This window comes from Electrona antarctica (genome assembly GCF_951216825.1).
Source record: "Electrona antarctica genome assembly, chromosome: 17".
Lineage (NCBI taxonomy): Eukaryota > Metazoa > Chordata > Actinopteri > Myctophiformes > Myctophidae > Electrona > Electrona antarctica.
The window spans coordinates 9,118,120-9,136,624 of NC_136798.1; the positions used below are offsets into that span (position 1 = coordinate 9,118,120).

Below are 18,505 nucleotides of genomic sequence, written 5' to 3' on the forward strand. Positions count from 1 at the left end.
TTTAGGGTGGGAACAGGGAAGATGTATTTTAGGGTGGGAACAGGGAAGATTGACTGTATTTTAGGGTGGGAACAGGGAAGATGTATTTTAGGGTGGGAACAGGGAAGATGTATGTTAGGGTGGGAACAGGGAAGATTGACTGTATTTTAGGGTGGGAACAGGGAAGATGTATTTTAGGGTGGGAACAGGGAAGATGTATGTTAGGGTGGGAACAGGGAAGATTGACTGTATTTTAGGGTGGGAACAGGGAAGATGTATTTTAGGGTGGGAACAGGGAAGATGTATTTTAGGGTGGGAACAGGGAAGATGTATTTTAGGGTGGGAACAGGGAAGATTGACTGTATTTTAGGGTGGGAACAGGGAAGATCTTTTTTTTCACAGCAGTGCTTGTTATAGCGATGTATTAGTCCCAATTAAATGTTCAGGGGTGTGATTTATCATTGCCATGATGAGGGCGGAGCAATGTTGACTTTAAATTAAGCCATTAAAACTGATTATGTCATTTTACATTTCTGCATTTTGGATATTCAGTCCATGCAGAGAAAGATTTGAAAAGTACATTTTTCATTTCACATGTAACAATAGAGAAACAAGAAATTTGTCAAGTGAAAGAAGCACTGTCTCCGTTGTGTTCTTGTCTCCGTTGTGCTCTCCCCCTCATATTAGTATTATTATTATTTTAGTAACGTGTATGTTTGTGTCACAACCTCGCGCCTCGCAGCCTTTGTGTGCGTTCGTTTCCGACGTTCTGTGCGGGGGTTCAATGACTGTGTTTTGTTGTGTTTTGGGGCTTAACCCGCCACGCATGTCTGGAGCCATGGGTAATTTTTAACCTGCAACACGGGTGAGTCTTAACCGGCCACCCAGGTCTGACTAACGAGATGTCTGGTTTATGGGCAGTCCCCATCATCACATGATCCCCAGTTTGATTCCTGCTGGGGGCCTGTTTTCACCACTTCCTATCTGATGTCAGATTGTGTCTTTCGACTATCTCACATTATGCTTGGCTCTAGTTTCAATCCCTCTGCCTTTGTGCATGCCTCTGAATGTCTGTCCTCACATACGAGACACGTGAGAGTTTTTTTTAATCATCTTATCAGGCTTCTTTAGTGCTGAAGTAGAGTCAAATGAGCCGGATAAATGGTACAAGATGAGACACCCCGGTAGCACTTTGGCAGCAGGAGACGCTTTGAGAAGAGCCTATAGCTGCTCTGGGTGCAGCCCGTCTGTCAACAAATGCAGGCATGGCTAGGTACTATGGGCTGTCGGCATGTCAGGACGCGAATGGTATTGTTTGGTCTTCACTTTATTGTAAAATGGTGGGGAAGTATCGCAGATTCGCAGCTTGTGGAAAAATGTTATCTCTATCACTTCGACTTTTGCGCACACACCAGACACACCACACAGGTATGGGTGGGGGGGTCACACTTAAAAACGAATGCATGCCTGCATAATATTGCAAACGAGGGCACGCTCTTGTTTCTCTGTGTGTGTGTGAGTGTGAGTGTGAGTGTGAGTGTGAGTGTGTGTGTCACACCAACAGCATTGGATATACAGTAGCGCTCAGACTGTTCTGTCTCACGACCAGGGATGAGTGTCTAGACTCTGGGCTCAGAGCCGAAGACATGGGCCACTTCTCCTCAGCCAAGTGATTACCAGAGGGTATTTCAGTATTAACCCATTTAGACCTGAGCACGGTGCTATAAAATGTCTTCTAAATCCTGTTCCAGGGACCCCCCCCAGAAGCAAAGATGCGAGTTAAAAATGTTCGCTCTGAAAGAATATATTCAAAGATTTGCGCCACATTTTCATGATTTTTCAAAAATAGCAGACGTAGCGCTGCACTCGGTGCCGCGCTATGAGCTTATAGATCTGGTATTTTTCAATAGCTTAAAACACCAAAAGGGTTTCCCGCCCAGAATGGGTTAAAGGGGAATACCACTCATTTTCAACATTTTACTATGTCATTTATATACCTTAGAGGAGTGTGGAAATGATAAAAAAGTCCCCCCATTCTGTGTTGCCTAGAACTGGAGGTCTGGAATGCAAAGTACATCTTTGTGATGTCACTGAGATGTACTTCGTAATGTAAAATGTTGAAAATGAGTGGTATTCCCCTTTAAGTTCACGCATGAAGGTTAAAATATCTGTAGAAAAATAACTAAAATATATTTTTTCGAGATTTACATGATTTATAGTTGCCATATTAACCCATTAAATAAAATCTAAAATTACACGGATGCTTTCTCGGTTGTAATGCATTAATGTGACTTGTATCCACATTGTCCACGGTTCGAATCCCGGCTCCTCCTGGCTACATGTCGAAGTGTCCTTGGGCAAGACACTGAACCCCAAATTGCTCCCGATGTGCTGGTTGGTACCTTGCATGGCTTCCGCCGCAATCGGTGTATGCATGTGTGTGTGAATGGGTGAATGTAATGCACAATCTATGTAAAGCGCCTTGGATAAAGGTGCTATATAAATGCACCATTTACCATTTGTACTATCCGTACTGTACAGTACAGTATGTGATTTGCCCACATTACATTTACACCTATTATCTAAAAGACGTCTAGTCTCCGGTAGCCAGATATAAGTCATGCTCACGATGATTCCTCTTAACTGAATGTACTTTTTAACCATCCTTCCTGTCTGTCATTAAGCCTCTATAATAGGAGCGTAATAGAATTCCCATGGCCATTATGTCTGTTTATGTCCTGTCTGCACTGTATCTTTGTCTCTCTGACTCTCCGTCTATTCCTCCGTCTCTCCCTCTCCCCCACCTCCTCTCCTGTAATGGCCTTTTCATCCTGACCAGTGGGGAGTATCGCGACGTCGCCCCGACTTAATCCATTGAGACCTGGAACGCATACATGTCGCGTTTAACCACATTAACCATTAACCCATTTTGGGCGGGCCGGGAACCCCTTTTGGTGTTTTAAACATTATGTTATAATTTAGCTATTGAAAAATAGCAGATCTACAAGCTCATAGCGCGCCACCGAGTGGCGCGCTATGAACTTGTAGGTCTGCTATTTTTGAAAAATCGTTAAAATGTGCCTCAAATCTTTCCGAAAATTGTCATGATTTAGATTTTTTTTTTTTTTTAATTTCGACGTCGGGCCTGAATGGGTTAACTTCACCACGTCTCTTGGACATAGTTGCAGAGGCCAGTCAAAGGGTGCAGAACCCTTCGGTCCGACACAAATCCAATTTTAGCTGCAGTGGAGTGAGATAAGTGTCCGAGAACTTGTCTGAACCACTCTTACATAAGACACCCCCCCCACCCACCCTTTGTAGCAATTACTCTGCCAGTAGCTCTCAAAATGTCTCTTTCATGTCCGCCGTCATTGGTCAAAGCACTGCCTGGCTTTGACGAATGGAGAGGCTATTTATTTACACAAGCTACCCCTCATTTTCCACCAGTATTTGCCTCCGACAATTATACATATTGGTACCTTTTGTCTTTGGCTAATGTATTTATAGTGGAAAACATATTATGGTAGAATATTATGAAGGGTTATCCAGTTATGTATTTGTGTTTGGGCTGTCCTCGTGATTGTCCCAGGTGATGCGTGGGTGTTTGATGTGCAGTCACCCGTATCCTGGATAAAACAGGTCTGTCAAACCCTTGTCTGCACATGTCTTTGTCAACTCACCCTGCTCACTCTTATTCTGGATCTCTGTTTTGCTTTCTCTGACTGGACTCTCTGGATTTGCATCAGAACGAACTTGGAGATCAATTCATTTTGTACATAAAGCAGAAATAAAACGACTAGATGATGTCACTGGAAAATAAAGGTCTGTTTTGTGGTGCTTGTGGGGGAGAAAAAGCCGTACTTTCTCGCATAGCAACCACTTTGCGTCAGATCCCGCGCCGTTGATGGGATTTGCAGAGGCACATAATAGAGGGGTTTGAGTGTATGCTTTACGGAGGAACATACTATGTGTTTACCGCCTAGCTCCCTAACAGAGTTGACTCTCGCTTGCATAAGCACAGCACTTGCCAGCTCAGCAGTCCGTCAGCCAGACTTAAAAGCAATGGAGCGCCATGCAGATTTATGCAGATGATGTTGCCATGGGGTTTGCAGTGGTTGAAACCGTGGCGACGAGAGGGTGGAGGAATGAGGTTAAATAGCGCCATGGGCTCCGGGAGGAAGCACTCTACCCACAATGCCCTGCAGTGTTTGTTTAGCCACATAGGTTGTGGGTTGTCTGAGGTAAGGGGGGGACTCTTTCTTAAGCCTCTCTCCAGCGAGTATTCCAGAGGCACTGTGTGGGATACTGTCTTAAGGACATCCAGACATCTAGGCGATGGGTCTTATGTAGGTAGTGTGGGTGATTTGTTTTAAAAACGTGATCAAGGGGGTTTAACGTAAAATAGCTGTTATGCCTTACATTTTCACAAATATTTTGGCTATAGTTAAGAAGGGCAGGAATTAACTCACTAACAAGTTAAATGACTATAATTTCCCCTAACAAAAGTGAGTTTCATCCCACCAACAACTCATCGCCCTGGAAACGGTGATACAGTTATGATACTGCAACGTGTTCAAACAAAAAGGATCACAGACGCTTTGCTGTAAAGCCATGTTTGAGCTTTGTCATACTGTTGTTTAAAAAAAGAAAAAGAAGGAGTTAGGCTGTACACAATGTAACGGTCCCACAGTAGAAGGAGTTAGGCTGTACACAATGTAACGGTCCCACAGTAGTTAGGCTGTACACAATGTAACGGTCCCACAGTAGAAGGAGGTTAGGCTGTACACAATGTAACGGTCCCACAGTAGAAGGAGTTTAGGCTGTACACAATGTAACGGTCCCACAGTAGAAGGAGGTTAGGCTGTACACAATGTAAAGGTCCCACAGTAGAAGGAGGTTAGGCTGTACACAATGTAACGGTCCCACAGTAGTTTGCCACTGTATCTTTAGGCTGTACACAATGTAATGGTCCCACAGTAGTTTGCCCCTGTATCTTTCTATGCAAGCAGAAATCTCTTTCTGGTTGAGAGGAATGTTGTGACACATCTCTGAATCAATCAGGAGTTATGACCATTATGACCTTCTGTGTCATGGAGAATGAATGTCATTGAATGTGAGATAATGAAAATGCATCAGGAATGCTTGGAATTGGAAAAAATACTGCAACTGAACAGGCTAGAAGTCTTATGAGTTAACCCATTTTGGGCGGGAACCCCTTTTGGTGTTGAAAAATAGCAGATCTACAAGCTCATAGCGCGCCACCGAGTGGCGCGCTACGAGCTTGTAGGTCTGCTATTTTTGAAAAATCGAAGAATGACTGACATAAACATTTTCAGAAAACTGTCAGGATGTAGAAGACATTTTTAGAATCTGATCTCAGGTCAAAATGGGTTAAACCAGTAGCAATTGGGATTCAAACCTTTTATTTATTTATTCTTCCATCTGTGTGGGTGTCTTTAACAGATTCACTAAAATCGTAGTAGGCTCTGGCTTGTTAAGCCATCTTAGTGCTCTAGTCATGCAAGGTGCCATTAGAATCAGACCTGTGTGACCCAGTTTGCGTCCTGTCCTGACCTACTGGTTAAGAAACCCGGCCATAGCTTGTTTGTCTGCTGAGCACTGCAGTGCACAATGTCTCAGAATTCCCATCTCTGTGTAAAGAACAAAACAAAATGAACAAGGCCTAGAATAGCATCGCCCCACCTGCTTGACCCCATTTTCATGAAGCTCGAATCTCTTTATCCACCTTCGACCTGGCTGGCGTGCCCTGTTCCGGGCATGTAATATATAGGCCAACCTTTTCAAACTAGAGTGAAAGTCAAAATGTCTGCAACATCAGTCCTCGTCTCATCATCTGTTCTGGGAGCAGGCGGATCTTGTACAGAATCAGCCATTGGTATCCATTAGCACAGTGTACCACAAACTACTACCATACACCCTAAAATAAATGGAAATTCCCTTTGTTTAATAACTTAAACCTTATGTAGCCTACTGTGTTGACCAGGGTCCCCCAGGGGTCCATACTTCTTCCTCTCCTTTTTTTCCTTCGGAATCACATGTCTCACAACCAATCTACAAGCTCACACTTGTGATAAATGTACCATAATGGAAACAAACCACCAAGGCTTTTTTTTTGTGTGGCTTTCGCCTTTATTTTATATTTTTATGGAAGGACAGACAGTAGGCTGACATGAAATGGGGAGAGAGATGGGCGGAAGACATGCAGTAAAGGCCGTCGGGATCGGGAGTCGAACCCGCGGCACACTGCCAGACTGGGTTACCAGCCAAGGTGCCTGGACCGCTAAGCCACGGCCCAGGCCTCCACCAAGGCTTTTTGTGTCATCCTTTTTAGAATAGTTTTTGTACTGTTCTGCTGTACTATTTTCAAATATTTTCAAATAGAATTACCGCAAATCTTACAACTATGGTGGCGGTAGCTGAGCTATTGCTCCTGCCGTTAAATCAGCCGATCTGCTATTTTCAACGAATGTTTGCCCATTTTAGCAGAATGTTCACCTATTATGATGAATAGGATCTCTATAGGGTTCATGTAGTCAAAGAGGATACCAGCACTAGTACCGGTAAGCATTTTCACATTTTGTAGTTGGAGAGGTCATGTGGGACTGTTTGATGCATCGCGGGCAACTGTTAACGTCTATTGTCTGGTAACTGAAGTCTGGGTATCGATCCGTCTGTCTCACAGCATCCTCTGAGACAATGAGAGAGAGAGAGAGAGAGGAAATGGAGGTGCAGGGAAGAGAGAGAAGCATAGTTTATTAATAGCGCGTCCAGCAGACACTAACATAGACATGTCTTGTTGGTATCACACACCCCATCCAGCCCAGTGAAGCACTTTTTTCCCCGCTGTCTCCTCCACTACTTGTCACCACCCTCACAGGTCAGCTGCTGATCGCTGTGTGTGCCCAAAGGGGAGGGTGGGGGGTTATTTTCACTTTATGAGAAAATGCATACGCACACACAAGTTGCTTGCGTACAGTATGTGTGCCAGTGATTTATAATGCCGTAAAACTGAAATGGTGAACAAATTTGAAGGTCACAGTCACACATGACGACTAGACCACATCTGGAGCTAATGGCCAGTGGCTTTAATCTTTTGATTAGGGCAATCTGGGAACCTGTTAGGGTTTAATACTATGATGCTGTCAATCCTGGAGTGGGGCGTTGCATTTGGTCATCATCCCTTATTCCCTTATTACGCCATGTGTCATACATTTACAGTGAGAGAAAAAAGAAAGATTTGTAATATTTGAGAGTGAGGCTTGCTAAATGGATTATTGGCATCGGGTTTGGTGGTGTGCTGTCAAACCCAATTATTATTTGTTTTGATGAATTGAAAATGGAAGACCCTGATGTAAACGTGTCTTATAGTGCTTTTTCTGGTTTAGATCCCGCTGCAGTGGTGTCCGATCCGGACTTAACCGAAATTTCGAACCCAATGATATCCGGTTTGTAAAGCCAGATATCACTGAGAACATTTGGGTTGTAAGGCCAAATATCCTGTCTCGTCCGGAAGGCAATGGAGTCTCTCGTGAGGAGCATAGCAAATGCTGCTAGCTCCCTAAACCTCGGATTCTTCTTATATATGGTTCACTAGATGCGTGTCATGATGGCGATGCCAACCAACTGAGTACGCAGTACGTATCACCATGACGATGCCAGGCGTGTATATCCATATATGAGGTTTCTACATTAGTCTGTCAGCTTACTGGATATTGTTGTTGTCGCCATACATGATGGAGCTATAGGTTGTCTCCATATATGGAGCTCAAACATGACTGGCGGGTATTTATCTTGCATGAAAATAATCACACCTGTGTGAACCGAGTGGTGCAACTCTGAAACGTACAGACCCACAGGAACGCGCCCAGGGTGGCGGGCCCTGTGTCCACTCCGAACCGTTAGAGAAACGGTTAGAAATGTTACCGTGTGGGGGTCCCCGGAACATCCCCCTGGGCGGAATGCGCCCAGGGGGCCGGGCCGGTTCTAGCGAGCCGCCCTGTATCCGAAATGGTTGAGAAATGACAGAGTTACTGTGTGGGGGTCCCCAGGGGGTCCCTCTACAGTACTGTCACTGTACTATACTGTCACACCCGAAATCATCATGTATACAGTTAATATGTGACACACAGTGACACTTGGTGGTGAAAACGCTATTTTCGTGCTCGGACAGACCCAGCCAGCCATCCAGCCAGCCAGCCAGGGACCCAGGGACACACATAGGTCCGCAATGGACTCAAAAACATCCAGTTATATAATGGCCAGCAAATACTCTTCTTTGAACTCATATTGTTCCTCACCTTCCTAACCCTAAGGAATGTGGTGTTGCGTAACAGGCAACTGGAGGCATGCAGCTAGTGTAAGATTTTTTCATACAAAAAAAGTAAACACGTTTTAGTATCTGTAGACGTGTTTTTAGCCCCTCCTATATACAGGTTTAATGTTTGTCTAGACAAACATTAACAACGCCATTAACAATGAACAGAGTTTAATGTTTCTTTTGTCTGTCACTGAGCAAATCCGCATATGATGTCGCGATGATGTAAGAGGATAAGGGTTGGTAAAGCGCCCCTCACTTCACACAGGTGTGATTTTTACACACGGTCCCCACTACTCTCATTTTCACTGCAGGGCAAAAAGGGCCTTTCACAGAGTTGACCAAATATTTAGATCACTCGATTAAACAAACTTCGTCTGAGCCTGACCACTTGCTGACAACAAAGTGAATTATGCCACACAGGGTCTATCGTTTCACATAAATGGGATAAGTGCATGTAAACCCCAGCTAGGAACATTTCTGAGCTCCGCGAACCTGGTGAGCTCTGTTTGGCTCTGCAGCTCTGCCATACAAATGTAGCTAATGATTAAAAACTGCTCACGTGGTCTCTCTCACTCACTCACTCACTCTCTCTCACACACACACACACACACACACACACACACACACACACACACCCCTTTGAAGTATAATCCATTTGACCCTTTCTCTTTTATACTTGTCACTCCTGGGATAATGCTGTGCAGTAAAGCATTGCTGATGTCATGTGTGTGTGTGTGTACACATACATTAGATGTGGTTGTAACAGACATGCACACACAAAGGCTCACAATCTGTGTGTACTGTAACATGTGTACTTCATCATTCCATTCACTGGAAAAGCAAACCAACTTTCACACATTTTTAAACATGCCCCCACATCTTTGCCCACGCACGCACGCACGCACGCACACACGCACGCACAGATAGCTCGGGCAGGGAGGTGAGGCGTTCTCTCGCTCTCAGAGCAAGTGCCATGTTCTGTCAGACGGGGTTAGCTCCCCTGCAGCTGACGAGACAGACTAGGCTTTGAAGCCCTTCCAGGGGCCTGTGGTTTACGTGCGCGGGTTGCCAGGTTCTGCCATCCCCCTCATTAATGCAGCATGGGTGCCCACTTAACTTGTTCCTCTCTGATTCCCCAGTTGACTCTCCCTACATGCCTATGTGACCGAGCAGCAGGCAGCAGAGCTGTGCGCACACATGCACGCACGCACGCAGGCGCACACGCACACTTCCTAACGAATATGGTGCCATGTAGGCACCATATTCGTTCGTAGGTAACATACATGCAGACACATGGTTTGACATGTTTGCATGCATTCCTGTACACAACCACACACACAAACACAGACATGCACCGGTGAGGTTGCACCGTAGCATGCAGTGACATACACAGAGTAGATACACTTGAAACCTGGTACACAAACCCTTTATTATTCCTGTATGGGGGGGGGGGGGGGGGGGGTGTTGTGTGTGTGTGTGTGTGTGTCAACAACCTGCACACTGCCGTCTGCATCACCACCCTCCTCTACAGCTGTGGAGCATGGACCACATACAGCCGTCACATCAAGGCCCTGGAGCGCTTCCATATTGGATGCCTTCAGTGCATCCTGGGCCTCACCTGGCGTGATCGTGTGCCTCACACTGAGATTTCTGGCGAAAACAAACTGCCGGAGGTATGGAGGCTACAATCGCCCAGCACCAACTGCGCTGGTTTGGACATGTGATCCGGAATGCCTCGAGTCCGACTTACCCCGCAGAGTGCTGTGTGGCCAGTTACACCATGGCCGGCGGCCTGGCAGGGGGGCCGAAGAAGAGGTACAAGGACCAGATGAAGACGTCACTGAAGAAGTGCAGGATTAGACCTGAGGACCTTGAGGCTGCTGCTGCACTGAATGAACTCACTGTCTGGAGGAGGACAGGACTGCCAGAAGACGGCAACAGAGGCAGCAGAGACACACGAGGAACACACCCATGACCCATGCCAGTACTACTACCATCACTACAACCTACATTACAGCTACATGACTGCCAGTACTGTACCACTACAACCTACACATACATTACATGCCCTACCTGCAGTAGAACATGTGGCTCCAGGGTAGGACTCCATAGCCACCTAAGAATGCACCGTTAAGGACATAAGTGGAGTAGTGGACGTCATCATTGGATTCGATGGAAACCATAATGAATGGTGTGCGTGTCCGTGTGTGTGTCCGTGCGTGTCCGTGTGTGTGTGTGTGTCCGTGTGTGTCTGTGCACACTTTGTTTGCACCAGGCACTGACGAGGTTTCTCTGACAACGGCAGCTATGGAGCTGCAATCAAATGCTTCCTATCAGTAAAACCACATCAGATCCTTTCCTCACCTGACTTCTTCTGAATGCATGCCTCTTTTCTCTAAGCAATATATGTTTACTTTAATCTGTTACATTTCTCCTCACTGTCTTTCTCCCACTCTCTCTCCCTGCTGTGTAAAGCCTTATTTATACTCTTTCGTCGTACGACGGTTGTGCTGTGAGCTTGTAGGTCTGCTGTTTTGGAGGATTTTGTAAATCAGACTATTCTTAAAGCTGTCCCTCAACCAATGCTTCTTTCAGAGATAGGAATTCCTGTTGCATGTACAGTGTGCGACCCCACCCTCCCATCATACTGCATGGTGCAGTTCCAGTCTTCCAGTATGTTCTCTGAAAAGTTGTTCTAATTCTCTTTGATGAAGACTTTATTGTCTGACGGAGGGACTTTCTGTAGCCAGAGGTCAGATTGCATGGAATGTACTGCTTGCTAGCTTGGCTGCTGACGGAGAGAGGGAGGGAGAGAGAGAGAGACGTTTAGAGATTGTTTAGACTGTTTCTCCTCTTTCTTCAACATCTTGAGGTAATTGACCCAACCTCCTGCTTTGAGAACACACACACTCACTCACACGCATACACACACGCACACCCAGGCATGTGCACACACACACACACACACTAGGTATAAACACACTTAGTACCATTCTCTTGCATGCATGCATGCATGCATGCATGCACGCACACACACACACACACACACACACACACACACATGCACGCATGAAATAGAGTCACACATGGGTTTCAAAATCCCCACCCTGCGCCTCTCAGTTTCTTTCTCTCTCTCACACACACACACTCACACACACACACTCTCACACACACACACACACACAGCGCTTACACAGCCCCCACGCACAACCCACACACGCGCACACCCTGACTTATGCATGCTGCACATAACATGCTCATTCACACACATCACTGAGAGAATATCCATGTCTTGGTGCTGAAACGCTGCAGAACATCTGTAAAGGGGAGATGAAAGCTTTTAAGCCAGGCCAGGAAAAATAAAGCGCAGAGCCGTTTGAACGCACCACCGGCCTCTCAACAAGCATGAGCTCCCACTCCAAAACCATCAGGGGATTCCAAAGCCACGTCCTTTATAAACCATACACAACATCTTCAGTCTTCAGTGCTCTCTCTGAGAGATTACAAATGGAACAAAAACGGACCCTTGAAGTAGATATGCTTAATTTCCGAGTGTGCAGAGTAGAGTTGGAGGGCAGACGGAAGACCCTGCCCCACAGGCAGGGGGGTCCGCTCTGTGCAGGAGTCCGTCAGGCCAACTACCGGAGCTTAGCTTTTTTTATGTTTATTTATTTGAGCACATCAATTTACAGTATACACATACATGTGCTTGTATCATTACATTGTAACGTCCCTGTGCTTTAAAAATAAATAAAAATAAACCACCTACATTCAATACATTCAACGATAAGTACAAAACAGGCTAACAGAAGCGGACAAACGATAGACAGAAAAAAAATGAAATAAAAATAAATAAATAGAAAATGAAAATAACTAAATATGATTAAAAGAAATTGATCATTGGTTATTTTTGTATTAGTTAATCAGAGCAGTTCATCAGCTATAGCAAATCACAACATGCATTTGATACAATTAACCAGCTAAGCAGAGACTCATTAATTCAGAGCAGAAAGCAGCTTTACATAGACCCATCAAGCCTTCCCTTCCATTCGTTGAAAACTATTAAACAGCTATTCAGAGACATATTAGCTAAGGGCAACTGATGGTAGGTGGTCGAGTAGAGGTTTCCATATTTTGGTAAAAAATGTCTTCAGAGAGACATTTGGTTCCATTTGTACACTTGGTTACAAATATATAAATGAACAGAGGATTTTACTCGGTACTCTCTCACCAAAGCTGCTTTGATATAGTCTACTCTGCATGGAAAAGCTTGATTCTTATACTGAGTTAGGCTCCCTTTACTGTATGGGGGTGGTCATAGCTTGAGGATGGTCGTATAGCTATATGCGTAGTAATACTGCCTGATAATCAGAAGGTCACCAGTTCGCCTCCTGGCCTGCCCAGCATACTGTACATTTTGAAGTGTCCCCTATAAGACACCTAGACCCTATAACGGCTCTCCTCAAGTGCCTCTGAGCCGCCTTCAGCTGGGTGAAGCTGAAACTGAATCTCCCATGGAATACATTCCTCTAAATACCTTCTTTGGCTAAAGTTAGAAAAGCTCAACTATGTCATTTTGAGACAAGCCAGTCAGAAGCGTGCTGAGCTCTGAAGTAGCGGTATACACATCACCACAGAAAAATACTACTGTACGGAAGTAGTGAGTAGTGAGTTTTAAACTTGTAGTTGCTGAGTTGTATGCGTGAAATGAATGGAGATTGTGCTACTGTGTGCCCTATTTCTTACCTAAAGTGTATCCTTTACAAACAAGCTGCCAGAGATGAGCATGGAGTGTCTGTTTACCTCCTCCCGATCTGGAACAGCTACTCGCTTTGATCTGCCTGGACCACCGCAGCTCACACTGGAGCACAGCTCACCTATTTACGAGGGTGCCAACCATGACACGTGCAGTACACACTCAATTTAGTTCATTTTTGCAAATGTGTGTGCTGTGAACATTCGCTCGATGCGACTTAAATTGGGAGAAATGGGGACGGGGGGGACGGGGACGGGGACGGGTTATAATTGGCTACTCTAAATTTAGAAGAGAGGACAACTAAATTATGTTTTGGTCAGTTTGAGGTCTTACGGTTATTGCCATGGTGTGGGCATCTGGTGAGACTGATAAGCCTTGCCCCGGTCTTGTGCAGTGCCCCCCAACACACACACACACACACACACACACACACACACACACACCACCCCATGCTGGGAGTGGTGGTATTAAAGGTAATGTAAGGGCAGGGTTGGAAACTGGGGTAATGGAAGATGTAAGTTGAAAAGTTTAAGAAAGTGAGAAGAGGTCGAAGAGTAGAACGTGTTGGTGGCAGAAAAGGACAAGAGCGGCAGAGAGAGAAATTTCAAAGTCTTGTTAAGAAGGTAGCAATGGGCAGTGTGGGTGGGGCGAGATAGAAGTAGAGGAGATGAAATGGGAGTAATAAAAAGGTTAAGCAGAGCTCACACTAGAGTAGATTTAAAATTCTAACCGATTTTTAAACCTCACACTTGAGGAGAATCGACACATTCTCGAGGTTGAAGGTAGTTTGCATCTTGTGCATAAGAGTAAATAAAAAAAATTGTTCGGCTTCAGACAATAATGGTAATAATACTATAGGGAAAAATGTGTACAAAAAAAGAGTCTGTAGTTTTATACTAATTGGATAATAAAAATATAATATGCGTATATACGCCATCAGACAGCAATAGCTGCCACTGTACCATATATATATACACACACATTTTAGTTAGGAACAGTCAAGTGTTTAAAGGTGCATAAAAAGAGGACTAAGTACAATTATTATTTTTTTCTGAGCAAAAAATGCAGAGTCGTCTTTATAATCTCAAATATGCACACAACCAGTGGCGGCTCCTGCCAAATCTTCCAGGCAGGGGGGAGGGGGAAGGGGGGACTGTTGCGATGATGGATATAATTCATTAGTCCAGGGTTTTTTGTCCCCCAACTATGAATCTCGTATCAAATGAGTCTGTCCACACTGATATGAAAATGAATTAGATTTTCATAATAAACACACCAGGTTTGTTTTTTTTACTCTTGTAGCACTTTGGTATTTGCTTCAAAATGTAAAGTGTGTTATAAATAAAATGTTTTTTTTATTTTTATGTATTGTTGTGCTGTGGGTACGCTGCAGACGGAGAGGAGAGTGACTAGTGTGGAAGTGGGTCACAGTGGCCCTGACGTGATATGAAGTGACACGGGCGCTGGGAGAGAGGGACGGGCCCACGCCACTGTCTGTCTGTGACTCTGCGTCATGTTTTGTCTCGCTCGGCCGCACGCACGCGCGTGCACACACACACACACACACACACACACACACACACACACACACACACACACACACACACACACACACACGCATGCCTACACAGTGTACTCTGTATTCACAGTGCGATCCGTGCAAAACGTGCGCATCATGTGCACAGACTGCACACAGTCCCACACACTCTTTCGCGTGCACACGTCACCTCATTTCATTGGATAAACAACACTTGCACAGTGGTAAAAATAGCTCACCAGATTGTGCGAGGACAAGGTTCCCCCTTCTATCTTTCTCATCCCCCCCTCTCTCTCTCCTTTCTTTGGGGATGATGTATACTGAATTGAAAATATCTACTTTTTGCATGCACAATAAAGTAGATTTATAGGTTTACATAAAAACACAATAGAAGCAACAATAAAAAGGAGCACCAAGAAGTACTCGACGGTGAGGTATGATTTAGGGTCAAATAGATAATTATAAAATGCTGTGTGCTACACTGGCAGACTGGCTTCAAAAAGTGACTGATTCATTTATTTTATGGCAACGGGGACAATTTTCCTCCCCCTTTGCCAATGGGATTCTGTATGTTTCCCTTGAGGGCAGTAGCTGAAAGTGCTGATTTAAGAGGGATGGCTGCAATCGTCTGCTTTACCACGGTGATAGGTCAGTCAGGGTTTGTTTGCAGCCTGTAATTGTACGTCCCTCGACACTGAGGAGGTAGTACCAGGAACCAGGATGCAATGTTAAAAGTGAAGTGACTGTACTTTAGTTTAAATTAGGGATTGGTGTTCTCTCTTTAAAGAGCATTAGCTGACCTCAACATTCCTTAGTTCCTGCATAGCAGGAAGAGTCTTTTCTGGGCGTTTTTGTAGACGCATTAGTTGGGCATAGTTAATGTGCCCCCCAGCCCCATGTGTCTGTGTAGTCATTTGTTTCTGTCGTGCTTCCCTGTTGAGAGTGTGCATACAGTACATTGGTGTATTGACCACCACTTTTGAAATTGAAAACCACTTAATCACATGATGTTATGAAGTGATTTAACATCCATCTCTCACTCCCTCGGAGTCAATCCTGACACATCAACAGCTTGAAGGAATGCAAAAGGAGATAGGGTAGTGTCTGGAGAAAACTGTCGCCACATATTGCTCAGAGCGGTTGGATATCCTCTTGTTTGGTCCAACGCAGGCATTCGCTGGACTGTTGGTGGTGTAAAAGGTGTAAAACTTGAGTCATTTTCATTCTCTTCCGGATCTAGAGCACTCCTTTTTTTTTTTTTTAATTGGCTGATATGGTGCTGAGAGGAACTTCATATGATTTGTGGGATTGAGGATTCCCCACCTCTTGGAGCAATATGGAATAATAAGTACACCAAGAAATATTTCCACAACTCCTTTCCCACTCATAAAGCAGTGGTGGATGTTTCTCTTCACTTGCTTTCTCTCTCCGTCAGTCTGAGTGTATATAGACCTGTCGGTTCTCTGTCGGACCACGGTGAGGAACCTTCATTCTTAATCGGCTTGAGGTCTGGCTGCAGGTCAGTCCAACAGATTGATCCAGATTAGAGGGTCACAGGACAGGGAGAGAGGATTATCAGCCCGGGTCACTGAATCTCTCCCTCCATCTACAGTATAGCTGGCCAGAACAATCATCTCTTTGCAGCCCAGAGCCCACTGTCCAGCACTGTGTCTGCCACAGCTCCCCTCCTCTCTTGAGGTCTGACGGAAAATGTGGACCCACTGGCGCTGTAGGCTGGACAAATTGTCCGAAGTTGCCACACTTTAATCGGCTTTAATTTACAATTAAAGTCTGGTCCATAGAAAGTGTATTATCCCTGATCCTGCATCAGCTTGGTGAGATCTGCATTCACGGAACTGCAGGGCCAGGGTGTATTATCCCTGATCCTGCATCAGCTTGGTGAGATCTGCATTCACGGAACTGCAGGGCCAGGGTGTAACTACCATAGTGCCCAGGACTGATCCTGCATCAGCTTGGTGAGATCTGCATTCACGGAACTGCAGGGCCAGGGTGTAACTAACATAGTGCCCGGAACTGATTGTGTATCAATGAGAGAGTCTAATCCAGGCTGGCCCTTGTGAGTGACCGATAATGTGAAATGGTGGCGGTGCTGCAGAATAGCACCCCCTGGCTACAGCATATGGAATAACTAGGTTCTAGGCTAATGAATGGAGCGGCCCGTTATACTGGTTTGAGTCAGTTATGTAATAAGTAAACAAATTGTTTTGGTGTTTCAAGTCTGTGTGTGTGTGTGTGTGTGTGTGTGTGTGTGTGTGTGTGTGTGTGTGTGTGTGTGTGTGTGTGTGTGTGTGTGTGTGTGTGTGTGTGTGTGTGTGTGTGTGTGTGTGTGTGTGTGTGTGTGTGTGTGTGTGTGTGTGTGTGTGTGTGTGTGTGTGTGTGTGTGTGTGTGTGTGTGTGTGTGTGTGTGTGTGTGTGTGTGTGTGTGTGGGGGGGGGGTGGGGGGGGGGTGGGGGGGGGGTGGGGGGGGGGTGGGGGGGGGGGGGGCAGGCATTGAGAGTGCACGCGCTTGGACTGGTGTGTGTTTGAGTGACTGTTTCAGTCCATCTCTGTTTCTTTTTTCTTTGCATGTGTGATATTTCTACAGGCAGCAACTTCACCTCTGTATCATCCAACCAACCAGACACCCTTCAAACTGTCTCCCCAATCACGCCTCTATCTCTGCACTTTAATGTACAATAACAAAACGGTGTGCCCCAAGGTGGGTGGGTGGGTGGGGTGTGTGTGTGTGTGTGTGTGCGTGCGTGTGCGTGCGTGTCTGACAAGCTGTCTGCAGTTCCTCTGGATACACTTCTGCTTTGATCTCGTAAATTAAACGTGCTTCTTTTAGAGAACTCTGTGCTCTCCAGCACGGTGAAATCGCGCCTCCGTGTTCTCCCAGGCACGTCCCCCGATCAGGGGCGATTAACTACATGGCAATGGGCCCCGGTGCAGATATCTTGTGTAGGCCCCCTAAAATAGTTTTGTGGCTGCGGGGCTGTATATCTGTAGGACTGCAGGGCTGCAGGCTATCAGAAATGACGGAGTTTGGACAGATGGAAAAAACTTTAGTTAAACTTGCAGAGTGACAGATTACTGAGATTACTTTACCTGGGTTACATCTTCTGATAGTGCTGACATGACATAATAATCCCACCTAGTGTTTCATTAGCGTGACGGAACGTGACAGAATAGGCTACAGCTGAGCTTGTTGTGCTGCTGACAGGCAGCGCTGCATAAACATATGCAGTAACACACACCTTGAAACAAGGCAGGTGGTAAACATACCAAGTGGTGATGTCACTGTTATGCAACACGGAAGTAGTATGGACTTGAAGCCGTTTATAAACCAGTCAGTCAGTGACATCACTGACGAATCCTTGGTGTTACTCTTCCTGCGACCGATAGCCCCTGAAACCAGGCTTTCACCGTCGTCCTGACTCTTTTTTTTCCTCTTCTTCCCCGTTCATGGGCCCCTTTTGGGGGGGGGCGCTGGGACCCGGTGCATCGCACCGGTTGCACCGTCGATATTTACGCCACTGTCCCCGATCTGACCTCGCCAAAGTTGATTCAAGTTCATCATGTTGTGTGCCCCCTTTGAATATGCATAATGTCATATCAAACATTTGACCTAGAAAGTAGTTATATACTGTAAAAAGTATGGCTTTTACTATCCATGGAGACATCCACTCTTAGGTGACACAAACGGTAGGACTGGGCGATACGGACAAAATCTAATAGACTTTTGACCAACTACCTCAATATCGATCTCATTTACACAATGAGATTCATGACATTGATCCAGATTTCATTTGTGAGGATTTTTTGACCCAATCCAGCCATGTTGGGTGGTATTGTGATTCATAAAAGGTGGCAGCGTTTATAACGTGCAATTGAT

General features: G+C 45.4%; 1 protein-coding gene across 2 annotated transcripts in view; it reads left to right on the plus strand.

The window, feature by feature from the left end:
- Positions 1–18,505, plus strand: part of ccdc85cb (coiled-coil domain containing 85C, b) — a 64,264-nt gene that overhangs the window by 27,847 nt on the left and 17,912 nt on the right. The gene's annotated exons all lie outside the window — the stretch shown is intronic.